The sequence below is a fragment of the Pelobates fuscus genome, chromosome 3, assembly GCF_036172605.1.
Source record: "Pelobates fuscus isolate aPelFus1 chromosome 3, aPelFus1.pri, whole genome shotgun sequence".
NCBI classification, from domain to species: domain Eukaryota; kingdom Metazoa; phylum Chordata; class Amphibia; order Anura; family Pelobatidae; genus Pelobates; species Pelobates fuscus.
The window spans coordinates 70292950-70305493 of NC_086319.1; the positions used below are offsets into that span (position 1 = coordinate 70292950).

A 12544-nucleotide genomic window follows, 5' to 3' on the forward strand; every position below is an offset into this window, starting at 1 on the left:
CATTGGAACTACACACAGTTAAACACTTAAAGACGGAGGCAATTGTCCAACTTCTAAACCAAACTAAAATCTAAAATTAAATCAAGATAAATGCCTCTGAAAATGTGTGCTCTGTGTTTGCTACACCAGAAATATTAAATATTATTTCTTTCTTTTAATATCCTATTCGTACACTTAACACAACATTAAGTATGAATAAAATGGAGGAACAAAATGAAAAATATAAGTTCACAGTTTTGCAAGTAAAGAAAGAGAACTCAAAATAGATTCATGTATCAGTCCTGATTGATAAATGCCTCATGTCTACAATTTAAACTAATTTTCCGTAGTTTACACTACCCCTATACAACCCTAACACCTACAACAACTTAATATTAACCCTATGGCTAAACTAACTCTAACCATACACCTACCCTGACCTTAACCCTCTGTGAGCACTCTGTACTGTGTTTAGAGTATGGGGAAAAAAAGAAAATATAAATTTTATCACAATGTTTAGTTGGCTAAGGAAGTGACATAAGTCTTTAAATAAATCAGTTTAAAATAAATTGGACACAGATTATTTTCCTCTAACAAAACTGAATATAGCTGCAAATGGTGGTGATTGGGTGTGGGTAGAGTCTAATTAGCAGCTGAGCCCACACTGATCTCTCATTGGTTGATCTGCCCTGTGCAACTACCAATCAGGAGGATGCTTTGAAATGGGATATTACCCACTTATGGGCTATGACATAATACTGATTGTTCACTGAGCGTATAAGTAGTGAGTGCTGTACAAATAGTTAGTGCTGAACAAGCAGTCAGTGGAGCAGTAGCAGTTAGTGTAGTCCAAGTAGTCAGTTGTTTAGAATATTTAGTTAGGTAGAAGCAGTCAGTGTAGTTCAAGTAGTCAGTTGTTAGTGATATTTAGTTAGGTAGAAGCAGCCAGTTGTTAATGATATTTAGTTAGGTAGAAGCAGTCAGTTGTTTAGAATATTTAGTTAGGTAGAAGCAGACCTTGAGCAAATGTAGTCAGGCACAGGAACCAACAGTGCCACTGTCACCAGCCATGCTGAAGGTGCCAGTTAAGCAGAAGGTGCCAGTTATGCCAAAGATGTCAGCCATACATTATGGAACAATCATGCAGAACTCACCAACCATGCTGAAGGCTCCAGTTGTGCAGAAGGTGTCAGTCATACACAAAAGGTCAGCCATGCCAAAGGAGCTAGCTATGCAAATGGTGCCAGTCATGCAGAAAGAGTTAATTGTGTCAAAGGCATCGATCTCGCAGAATGCAACAGTCATGCAGAAACGATACGTCATGGAGATATCACCAGTCATACCAAAGGCTCCAGTTGTTCAAAATGTGCGAGTTATGGAGAAGGCATCAGCCATGCCGAAACCACAAGTCACGTGGAAGGTGCCAGTCATACGGAAAGGGTCAGGGATCTCAAAGATACCAGTCATGAAAAAGCTAAATGTGTCTATCTTGCCAAAGACATCAAAAATGCAGAATGCGGTGATCATACAGAAGGCTTCTGTCATTCAAAAGGAGCCTGCCATGACTGAAGGATCAATCATGGACAAATCACCAGTCATGCCAAAGGCTCCAGTCAACACAAAGATACCAGTCTTGAAAAAGGTGCCAGTTATGTTAAACACACAAACCATGAAAAAGGTACAAGTCACCTCAAAGATACCGGTCATGCAAAAGACATCAGTCATGAAGAAAGAAACAGACATGCCAGAGAAATTACTAGTATGCCAAAGTCACGAGTCATGGAGAAAACAAATATACAGACGACAGCAGTCATGTCGAAAGGCCCAGTCATGTCAAAGACTCCAGACATGCAGAAGGCACATGTCAAACAGAAGGTGTCATTCATGCAGGAGGACTCATTTATACCAAAGATGACAGTCATGCGGAAGACCCCAGCCATGCAGAACCAGTTAGAAGAGCAAAAGTCCCCAGCTGTTCAGAAACAATTAGTTATTCAGAAATTGTCAGCCATAAAAAGAATACCAGCCACACCACTAGTCATCATGAAAACACCAGAAAATCAAAAAATGTCAACTACGCAGAAGTCATCAGTAAAATATAAACCATCAGCCATGGAGAAACAGTCAATTGGGCAGGAGCAGTTGCTAATTCAGATACCATCAGTTGTGCAGAAACCATCAGTCATGCAGAAACCGCCAATCATACAGAAGCCACCAGTAATGCCAGAACAGTCATTCTTACCAAAGCTGCAAGATCCCGAGAAAAGGGCTACTGTTAGACACCCAAAGCAATGTACAACACAATCAATGGTAACAGGTTGGTAAATTCAGTACATTTAAGAGTTTGTAGTATTTCAATACATTGTGATAAGGGAAGTATGCTAAGAACAAACCAAGTCACAAAACAAAATAATTATAGTCCAATACAGATTTTCAAGTAGACACACAGAAGTGGAAAAGAACGGGGGGTGAATAACTGTGGAAAGGATTGGAGTGACATGAGGGACATAGGAAGAGAGGAGGGTTGGACACACACATGATAGACAGAGGCTCTTAGGGAAAGAAGGACAAATATTTTGGAGCATGAGGCAGAATCATACCTGGTAGTAAGACATAAATGGGGAGTAGGGGGAATACAAGTGTGGGGGAGACACGTCAGGTTGACACAACTTGGATATAGGATGAAAAAGAGAGACATAGATCATGCTAGACGAGAGACAGAAGTGAGACATAAATTGAGGACAGAGAAAAGGGGGGCGGGAATATACAAGATGGGGGGATGTTAAAGCTATACTGTAGTGTGGGATGATGTGAAGATCAGGAAGGTCAGAAATGCATTCAGAATCACAGACACTTGCAATACTCCAAAACATTCACACAGATGCACCACTTAAATCAGGGAGCATAGAACGGGGTTACCAGCATTTTAGCGGTGTCTGATGGGCTGCATCAATACTGCACTGCCTTATCATACAATATTCTGTGTTAGGATATTGTAAAATGTGAAATGTTATTCAAAGCAGTTGGAGTAGGCTTAGGGGACAGTGGAAACTAGTGGAAGTTTTTTTTATTTCTGTTTTACCAACAATACATTTAGTGAACCCATAGTCCCCCTGCCACTAACCAATACAATAGGCCTTAGTAGCTAAGGTGCATGGTGAGTCACCTTTACATTTTTTTTTTTTTTTTAAATGTTTGAGTGGGGTGGCAACAGTCAAATTCATCCACAGTGCTAACTATGCTAGGTACACCTCTAACACAGAGAACAGCAAACACATGTAAACACAGGCATATCATCCCCTCCCAAGCCCTGTTATCTGTAATGGAGTGTCTTTTTAGCATAGGGCAGGGGAAGGTAGGTGTCCCTGGCTCAGCCCTTCCCTCCCAGAGTAGGAAGCCATGCTGCAGCTTCTCTCTCTCTCTCTCTCTCTGAGAAGCCTCTAAGCATCAAAGGATTCAGAGTCAGAGAGGAGAGCAGGAAGTGGACAGCAGGGGGTTCCATACCAGTAAGGGATCAGCAGGGAAACACTAACTGTGTATATTGGTTCCATGTGTGTCTGTACTGCAGCATATAGGCAGAGTCTGGGTAAACATTTACAATTCATTGCTTTTCATTATTTCTTTCTTTGTTTCATGTTCTGCTTAAAAGCAACGGTTGTCTCATATTGGATTTATATCTAACACAAACTGAATCCTCCATAGTCAACAGAAATTCCCATCTGAGAGGTTTAAATGGACACTATAGGCAACAAAACAACTTTAGCTTAATAAGGCAGTTTTGATGTATAGATCATGTCCCTGCAGTCTCACTGTTCAGTTCTCTACCATTTAGGAGTTATATTACCTTGTTAAATGTGACTTAGTCATATCTCCCTGCACAATTTACACAGTCTGCCTAAACACTGTAAAGTGAGATCCAATGTTTATACTTTATTTATTGCAAATTCTGTTTAATTTAGACATTTTTATCTCCTGATCTGTTAATAGCCTTCTAGACCCTGCCAGGAGCCTTCTTTGTGTGATTAAAATTCAACATAAAGAGCAGGAGATAAAACCGTTTAAAACGAGTTAACATCTAAATAAAAATGAAATCATATACAGGCTGTGTATGTTACAGCCAGGGAAGGTGTGGCTAGTACTGCATGAACAGAAACAAACGTGATTTAAATACTAAATGATTTTAAAGGAATGATCTATACACTAAATCTGCTTTGTTAAAGAAACACTATAGGGTCAGAATCACAAACGTGTATAGCTGACCATATAGTGTTAAAAACTCATTTTAGCCCTCGCCCCCATTAAATAAAGTAAATCTCACTATTATTCCAGTGTCGCACTGGTCTGCCAGTGCTGGCCCTGCTTCCGATCGGCTTCTTTGGCTGACATTATCTGAATTGATGATCTTAGCCAATCGAATGCTTTCCCACAGGAGCCAGGGAGAAAGGGGACTGAGGCAATCGGCATCTTTACATGACCTTTATTCCAGTGCCAAGCAGGTACATTGGCCCTGCGCCGACCCGTCTCTTTGGCATAATCAGAATTGATGATCTCAGCAAATCCAAAACTATCCTATAGGAAATTCTGATTATCTCAGCCAAGGAAGCCGAGTGGGGGCAGGGCCAATGGATCTGAGCAGCACTGGAATAAAGGACATCCTAGCCAATCAGCATCTACTAAGAGAAATGTACTGAATCAAAGCAAGTTTATGGGGGAAGTTCTGCCCCTCTATGCAGAGCATAGACCCAGGAAGCACCTCTAGTTGCCGTCTGAGTGACTGCCACTGGAGGTGTCCCTAGGCATCCATGTTAACACTACCTTTTCTCTGAAATGGCAGTGTTTACAGCAAAATGCCTGCAGGGACTGACTATAGACACAAGAACAACAACATTAAACTTCAATTTATTAGATTAATATTAAAAAATGGAGTCAAAATCCAGACATCACCACTAACAGTCACAATTAACTGGTATAAATATGTCTTAAAAAAAACAAAAAACAGGAGTTATGGAAGCAAGTTTATAGTTATGTGAGGCTAACATTCCTGTGCTTGTGAAGTATTAGATTATACTTTTCTTACACTTGAATTAGGGATCGACCGATTATCGGTTTTACCGATATTATCGTCCGATATTCGATATTTACTGCAATATCGGTATTGGCCAATATATCGGTATTGGCCAATATAGATACCGATATTGCTGATAATACCTCCTAGGACCGTCAGGCTCATTACAAGCCCAGTGGTCCTGGGAGGGCCGGCAGCAAGCGCTGATTTACCTTGCCAGCAGCTCCTGCAGCTCCATGTCTAAATCTCGCGAGATTGGGTTACCATGGCAATGCTCCACGCGGCACTAAGGGCAGCGAGATTTACACTGGGGAACGGGAGGAGCTGCAGGCAAGGTAAATCAGCGTAATGTAATGCTGATTTTTGGTGTCATGACCACTGACCCAACCATTTTGACTGTTAAAGTGATTCTAGACTGGTAGGCACCTCCCTTCTCCCCGACATCTATATGGTTGCTTTTCTATGGTGATTTCACTGACGCTGATGCAGAGCATGAGGACGTCCAACGTTGTTTAGCCAACCTAGAGTCCATTAACATCCAGGAAACCTTAGTCCTACAAGGTAATTATTGCAGTTTCTCTAAAAGTACTAAGTGGAACAGGGAAACTGCATTTGGACGACTTCAAGTAGCTGAAGTGGTCTGGGTGACTATCAAGTCCCTTTAATTTGTATTGATGACTAAGATGTTAAAATTAAACTTTTTTTAGAAGCCTCTATTTTAGATGCATTTCATATACATAATGCTGAGAAGACTCACGACTGGACATGATGTGAAAGGAGTTTAAACTATCTTTTGAGAAGGCTTACATGAGTTGTATTACTGAACTGGAGACTGCTGGTATAACATTGTTCTGTTGGTGAGGCATAGCGTACACTGCATGAGACAGGATTATAGAAGACTTTCTTCAGCACTATTTTAGATTTAAAAAATGAATGTGTAACTCTTATGCTTAATTTTTAATGCATTAAAAGAGATTTTACCTTTAAACAGTTTCACAAATATGGGCCAACTGAAAAAGCCTCCTGTCAGGAAACAAGGAAGCATGCGAGAGCATGAATAATTGGTTTCCTATTGGGGCTGGCCTGGGTGAGAAAGCCTCTGGAAAAGACCAGAGCACATGAGAAACTTGAACTCTAGAGGCAGGGCCGAACCGGGTCACTTGGAAATTATTCAGTGGGCCAATGTAATTTGGGGCTGGTCAGTTTCTGCTAAGTGTGGTCAGCAATAGGGAGATGCAAGAATTGGCAGCAGGCTAGTCTACTATGTTCAATACACAGAGCTTTCTCTTCATCCATTTTGTTTGCCGCCAGGATATGATATCATGATGTATGAAGGGAAAGATTGGGACAGACTGATCTAGTGCTGGTCCTGAAGGCATCCAAGCAACTGATTGTGGATAATCCTGAAAGAAAGGCAAGTGCAGACCCAGACTTGCCATTGGACAACCGGGCAAATGCCTGGTGTGCCGCCATGGACAGAGGCCGACAGGCAGGGCCAGCACAATCCAAGCACCAGCCGTACTGTGAGCCATCACATGTCTGTGGGGAGATCAAAGATCTCCCTCACCAGCCCAAAGGCACTTAAATGCAAATAGGAGAGGGACGGAACACCCGGGTCTCTAGCCAGCATCTATGCCGAGTGCTGAATGTTCCTCTCACGAGTTTGCAGCGTTGTAGAGGTCACAATGGCTATGCTCCGACATAGCACAGTGCCGAATCTTGCAAACGTTTGCACACCCTGGACCAGCAGTGCTTGTAATATCCCCCCTCTGTGGCGAAAGGTAAGAAGGGAGAGGGTGTATAAAATTCACTTTAAAAAAAAAAAATGCTACATCTGCCATTTTAATGGTATGCTGGGAAGAGTATTTTATTTGGTGCAATCCTAAATAGAAAGGAAATCAATTTTTTTACTGAAGATATATAGACAACCTATTTTTACTTGGAAAGGTTCAGACAGTGATCTTAACAAATGTTTATCCTTTTTAAACAACAATAACAAAGGAATCAAGTTATGCTCAGATTTCAGCAAAACCAGGGTCCACTTATTAGACTTGGAAATGTACATTGAAGACAATAAGCTGAATACAAAAACTTTTATTGAAGACAGTTCACACAAACACTTGTATAGATTCCACCAGCGGCCATCATTAAGGCCAGATTAAGAGCCCACTGTGCCTGGTGCTGACAGTTATGATGGGCCTAATTATAGAATTGTATCGACCGAAAACACTGAAACAGCCATACTTTCCAAGCGTCATGTATCTGGTGGAGGTGGTGCTGGAGAGAAACTCACAGGATATAGCTAATAGCTGTCAGAAAACACATACCCTGTGCTAATCTCTCGCTTGCATCTTTCAAGTAAATCCATACCCCCTAACATCAGTGTCCGTTGAAGCAGGATTTCGGTGGGCAGGGTAAAATGGTGGGCCACTGACACGAATCATGTAACCAGAATCACAAAAAGGGACAAACATGCCCCCCAAAAATCTGCCTTAGGAATTAGAAGGTCAGCCAGGCGTGAATGCATGTCATGCTACTGTCACGACACTCCTTAGTTAATATGCCCTCGTGCAGTACTCACACTCACCACTGTTTCTGTTTGGCACTGTTTCTCATTTCTTTTCGTTAAGCACTTCACCTGGCCCTTGTTTAGCACCTATATAGTTTGGTTTCTCCCCTCTTTCCTTGCGAGAGCATTGTCTCTTGTCTCCTGTTTTCCTGGTTCCTGGTTTCCTGTGATTCTGGCTCCTGGCTCATGGCTCGTTGATCCTGCATACTGTTCCTTGGTCCTGTGTCCTGCGCCTCCTGGTCTTTGTTCCTGTGTTCTCCTGGTCTTCGCCCTGTGTCCTCCTGATCCTGCATTACTGTGTCCTCCTGATCCTGCATTACTGTGTCCTCCTGGTCCTTCGTTACTGCGCCCTCTGATCCTGTGTTCTGGTTTCGTGATCTCTGAACTATTACCAGTGATCCTGACCCTGCAGCCTTGTTCATTTATTCTACTTCTGATTTTGCTTCTTGGTGTCAGTATATTAATCGTGTGATTCTGGATCTGTGCCCTACCTGCTACCCGTGGTAACTGCACAATCCTGCCCTTGTACCAAAGGACTGTTCCAGTATATGTTGCCTGCACGATTTGTGCTTATTCTGATTTATTGTATATATTTTGTGGCATTGTGTATATATATTGTTTTGTTTTGTCTTTTGGTTCTCTGTAAATATATATATATATATATATATATATATACATGGTAGTTTGAAAAGCACTCCAAGGACTTCATATAAGGTGAAAAAATAAACTTAGCTTTATTCTGCAACAACCAACGGTGATCGACGTTTCAGTCCTACAGCAGGACTTTCATCAGGATAACAGTGCATTCAAAATGTGACAATATATATAACACACATAATTATACAAGGTACATTTGATACAGCTGAGTCTTACCTGAGTTTGTGTGTGTATTAGTGCCCAGCCCGCCGAAAAAACGCGGGCAATAAACAGATTCTACATATTGTATTCAGCAGCTGTTGCTGCTGTGAACCTCTGCGTGTTGGAGGTTGCCGTGGCAACCACCCGAGACGCTTAGAGGCGTGTTTACACTCGTTGTTATGACTACGTGTGCGATCAATAGCACGGGCACGGCTGAAACACAAAACTCAGTGTAGGAGGAAGCTTTACACAGGGATGCTAGGTGTTAGAAAAAGAATATCCTTGTAAGAGGGTCATAATTTCTTACACATGTGAGCTCAGTAACTATTTCCTCTGCAAATTCCTCCCATCCTGCTACCCTCCCCACTTCCCCTCGAGCAAGCCTCGTGTAACAAATTCCTGTGTTAAAGGAACAGCTTCCTTTACTAACTCCTCCCCCACTTCCTTTGTGCAACTAAAAGCTCTATAGAAACATGCCACGTGTAGTAAAATGGAGCTGGAATGGGGCTGGGATACAAATAAATGTCATGTGATGATGCTGGGGTCACGCCCAGTAGGGTGGGTTTAGACAAGACCCCTTAGACTGTTAACCAATTGATGAATGTATACTGTATGTTAACTGTGACTCTGTACATGACGTATTTCTGCTTTAAAAGGGAATTGCACCCCCTGCAATAAAGGCCACTCTGGAGTTCTTCATAAACCTGCAATGTGTCCGGTGTGATTTACTTCCAGAAGACATGCGCACAATCAATTTAGAAAGGAGTAGATAGACAAATAATCAAACGCTTGATTTGATCTACCTCACTACTACTACATGTCCCATAATAGCTATAAGTAATGAGATGTATAGGTTTTGTTCAAATGACATATTTTTCTTCATCTGCACTTTTATGTATTCCAGCTAGATGGCAGTTTTTAATACACTCTGTCGTGGGCTGCTTCGCTATATTGCGACACCTCATGTATTCCTGACCCTATAGTGTTAAAACCACCATCTAGCCCCCCTGGGCCCCTCATGCCTCCATAAATATAGTAAAAAATCTATTCAAGCCTGAAGCTGTAGCTCTGCATGCTGTTACTCTGAAAAAAACAAGCAGTCTGCTAACATCATCAGAAGTGGTAGCCTGATCCAATCACAATGCTTACCCATAGGATTGGCTGAGACTGACAAAGAGGCAGATCAGGGGCAGAGCCAGCATGATTCAAACACAGCCATGGCCAATCAGCATATCCTCATAGAGATGCATTGAATCAATGAATCTCTATGAGGAAAGTTCAGTATCTGCATGCAGAGGGAGGAGATGCTGAATGTTTGGATGCATTTTAGGCAGCCATGACCCAGGAAGGATCTCTAACAGTCATCTGAGGAGTGGTCAGTGAAGTTATCACTAGGCTGTAATGTAAACTCTGTATTTACTCTGAAAAGACAGTGTTTATAGCAAAAAGCCTGAAGGTGATGATTCTACTCACTAGAACAAATTCAATAAGCTGTAATTGTTCTGGTGACTATAGTGTCCCTTTAAGATAATAGCCTCATCTCCCCCAGCCTTAATTTTGCATTTTATATATATGCTGGATGGAAAAAAATGGAAAAGGGTCAGCGCTAATAAAAAATAGAAGTATAGTAAGCAGTGACCCAACAGAAGGTAACCCTTAAACCTTCTGAGAAAAGAACCTGTGATACAAAAGATAACAGGAAAAGGGCTTCGCTAGTTAAATAATTGGCACAGAGTTGTAAACAAAAAAATATTTATTAAATAAAATACACAATTAAAATAACCATAACGCGTTTCATCTTATCAGACTTTGTCAAATGGTATGTCTGCATATCTTAACTTACTGAGATCAATATTAGTTGTTTTTATATATCCTTCTCCTGAGTGTTGGACACCATCCCTCTGGAGAACTCCGACCACATATACTTTAAAGCGGAGATTATACCGCTGTGCACTCTTCACACCAGAGCTGGCTATAGCTCTTTTAAATGTGAGTTGACTGCACATATTTGTTTATCTTATTCATATGAACATGGACTTACTGTACCCTTGGTTTTTCATACAAGCTGAACGGTTGGACCACTGAAGACTTGAGGATACTACACCCAAAACAAGCCCTTTAATAGACATTTATTTTCAAGTGAAACTTGAACATTTAGGTTTTTTCTTATATGTGATTCTATCAGAACCCCAACCCCACTGTTTCAGTGAGATCTCAGATACTTAGTACTGTATTATTATTATTACTGTTATTTTTACGGTTTATTTACCTAGCGCAGCCCTTTTCCTGTTATATTTTATATATATACAGATTATCGTACATCCTGCTTTTCCCTCAGGATATTCTGAGACTTGGCACTCTTTTTTTCAGTAGGGATAAGTAAACTTTATATTAAAATCCTAGGAACAGACACTTCCCCTTTAATATACATCATTTTATGCCTTTTGGTATACAAAATGTTAATTCAAGTTTCCCCTATTCAAGTTCAAAAGAACTGTAAATATATATATATATATATTCTACAAAATAAGCAGGTCTGGTAAGTGGAAGTAGTCCAAAGACCAAATAACACAAGCCTTGATCAGTTATAAAAGCCAAAAGAATATCAAAGAGAAACCGTAAATATAGCTGGAAGTGTGAAAATGTATTGTTACTCTTGAACTTGTTCAAGCTATAAATGACTCCTCTGTAGCATGAAACAACAACAAAAACTAACCAGCCAGTGCTACATTCACTTTGTTATGCTCACAATAGCGCAAAGAAGTACAATTTACTAAATGAAACATTTCCACCAGTAACTTAGAACATTCGACTTTTACTCTGACATTTTACAAATACATTCCAGCTATTCTGTTTATGTATTACTGTATGTTATGACCACAGTATGGTCTCTAATGAATGCTTTTCTATGGGCAGGATTGATTATTTAGTTTATTTGTTGTACAGTACCTTTATAGTGCTCTTATCTGGATAACGTTACAAATCAAGAAAATAAGACATTGGTGGATTTACAGACAGAAGGAAATATAATTTGACCTCCAACAATCATATTTTCAATCAAAAAGACAGATTTAAAATACTAAATCTCACGAGGCAGACTTAGAGGGGTGTCTCGGGTCTCAGGTCAGGTATATTTACCAACATTTAGGATCCACGGCTCCACTGTTTTAATTTGATTATTGTTCTCCCCCATATCATCAAGGAGACTTTATGCATCAAATATTGGAGCATGTACATAAAATGGACCTTTTTGGGGACTTCTGCAAAATGTACTCTAATACACGGTTTAATGGTAATGTTATGAGGCTATATTTCTTTCTTTTTTTTATGTCTTGTTTATATTGTTTTTGTACTTTTTTTTTGTTGGACCTGCGCGTCTGAGCTTAATTTATAACATTTCTAAACGGCCCTGCGTGGCTTTACAAAATGGAAATGTATTTACTTTCTGGGACCTCCGTGTCCTCTCTCAATGTCTATTGTAATTGCTGTTGGTTTCCAATAAAGCTTTAACAGCTACACTGGGATTTCACTCATGGGAATATGGGACTTAGGACATGGGACCTTTTTAATATCTGTAGGCACTTTTGTATTAGCCAGAGTTAGGTCTCAACATTTTTTTTTTTTAAATAAAAAGAAAAATGACTATGAAGGTTATTTACTATAGTGAGAATTCAAAGTGAATTTCAAATTTAAGGACAGAGTAGACGAACTGAAAGCATTGCTGACTAGGAATATTTTTCTAGTATGGCTATTTTGACCTTAAATTTTAAATTCACTTTAAATTCACCTTAAATTGTCACTTCAGTGAATAACCATGTTTGCATTTTGTGCCTGATTTTTAAATGAGAATTTTAAATAAAATGTAGGTATATGCTGTGCGGAGCAATGAGCAATGCATATTGCACAACAGATTCCTATAGCACATATAATAATGTATTATTTGTTAAGAATATTATTTGTTCAATGCTTGCTAAAGTCATATTAACGTTATTTTTTTATGTCTGCCTTATCGCTTGGATAGAAGAAAAAGTGAAAAATGCAGATGTAACTAAATCAGAGTAAAGGCACCATGC

At 40.1% G+C, this 12544-nt stretch overlaps 1 protein-coding gene across 1 annotated transcript in view; it reads right to left on the minus strand.

The window, feature by feature from the left end:
* CFAP54 (cilia and flagella associated protein 54) overlaps nt 1-12544 on the minus strand; it is a 311984-nt gene that overhangs the window by 112192 nt on the left and 187248 nt on the right. The gene's annotated exons all lie outside the window — the stretch shown is intronic.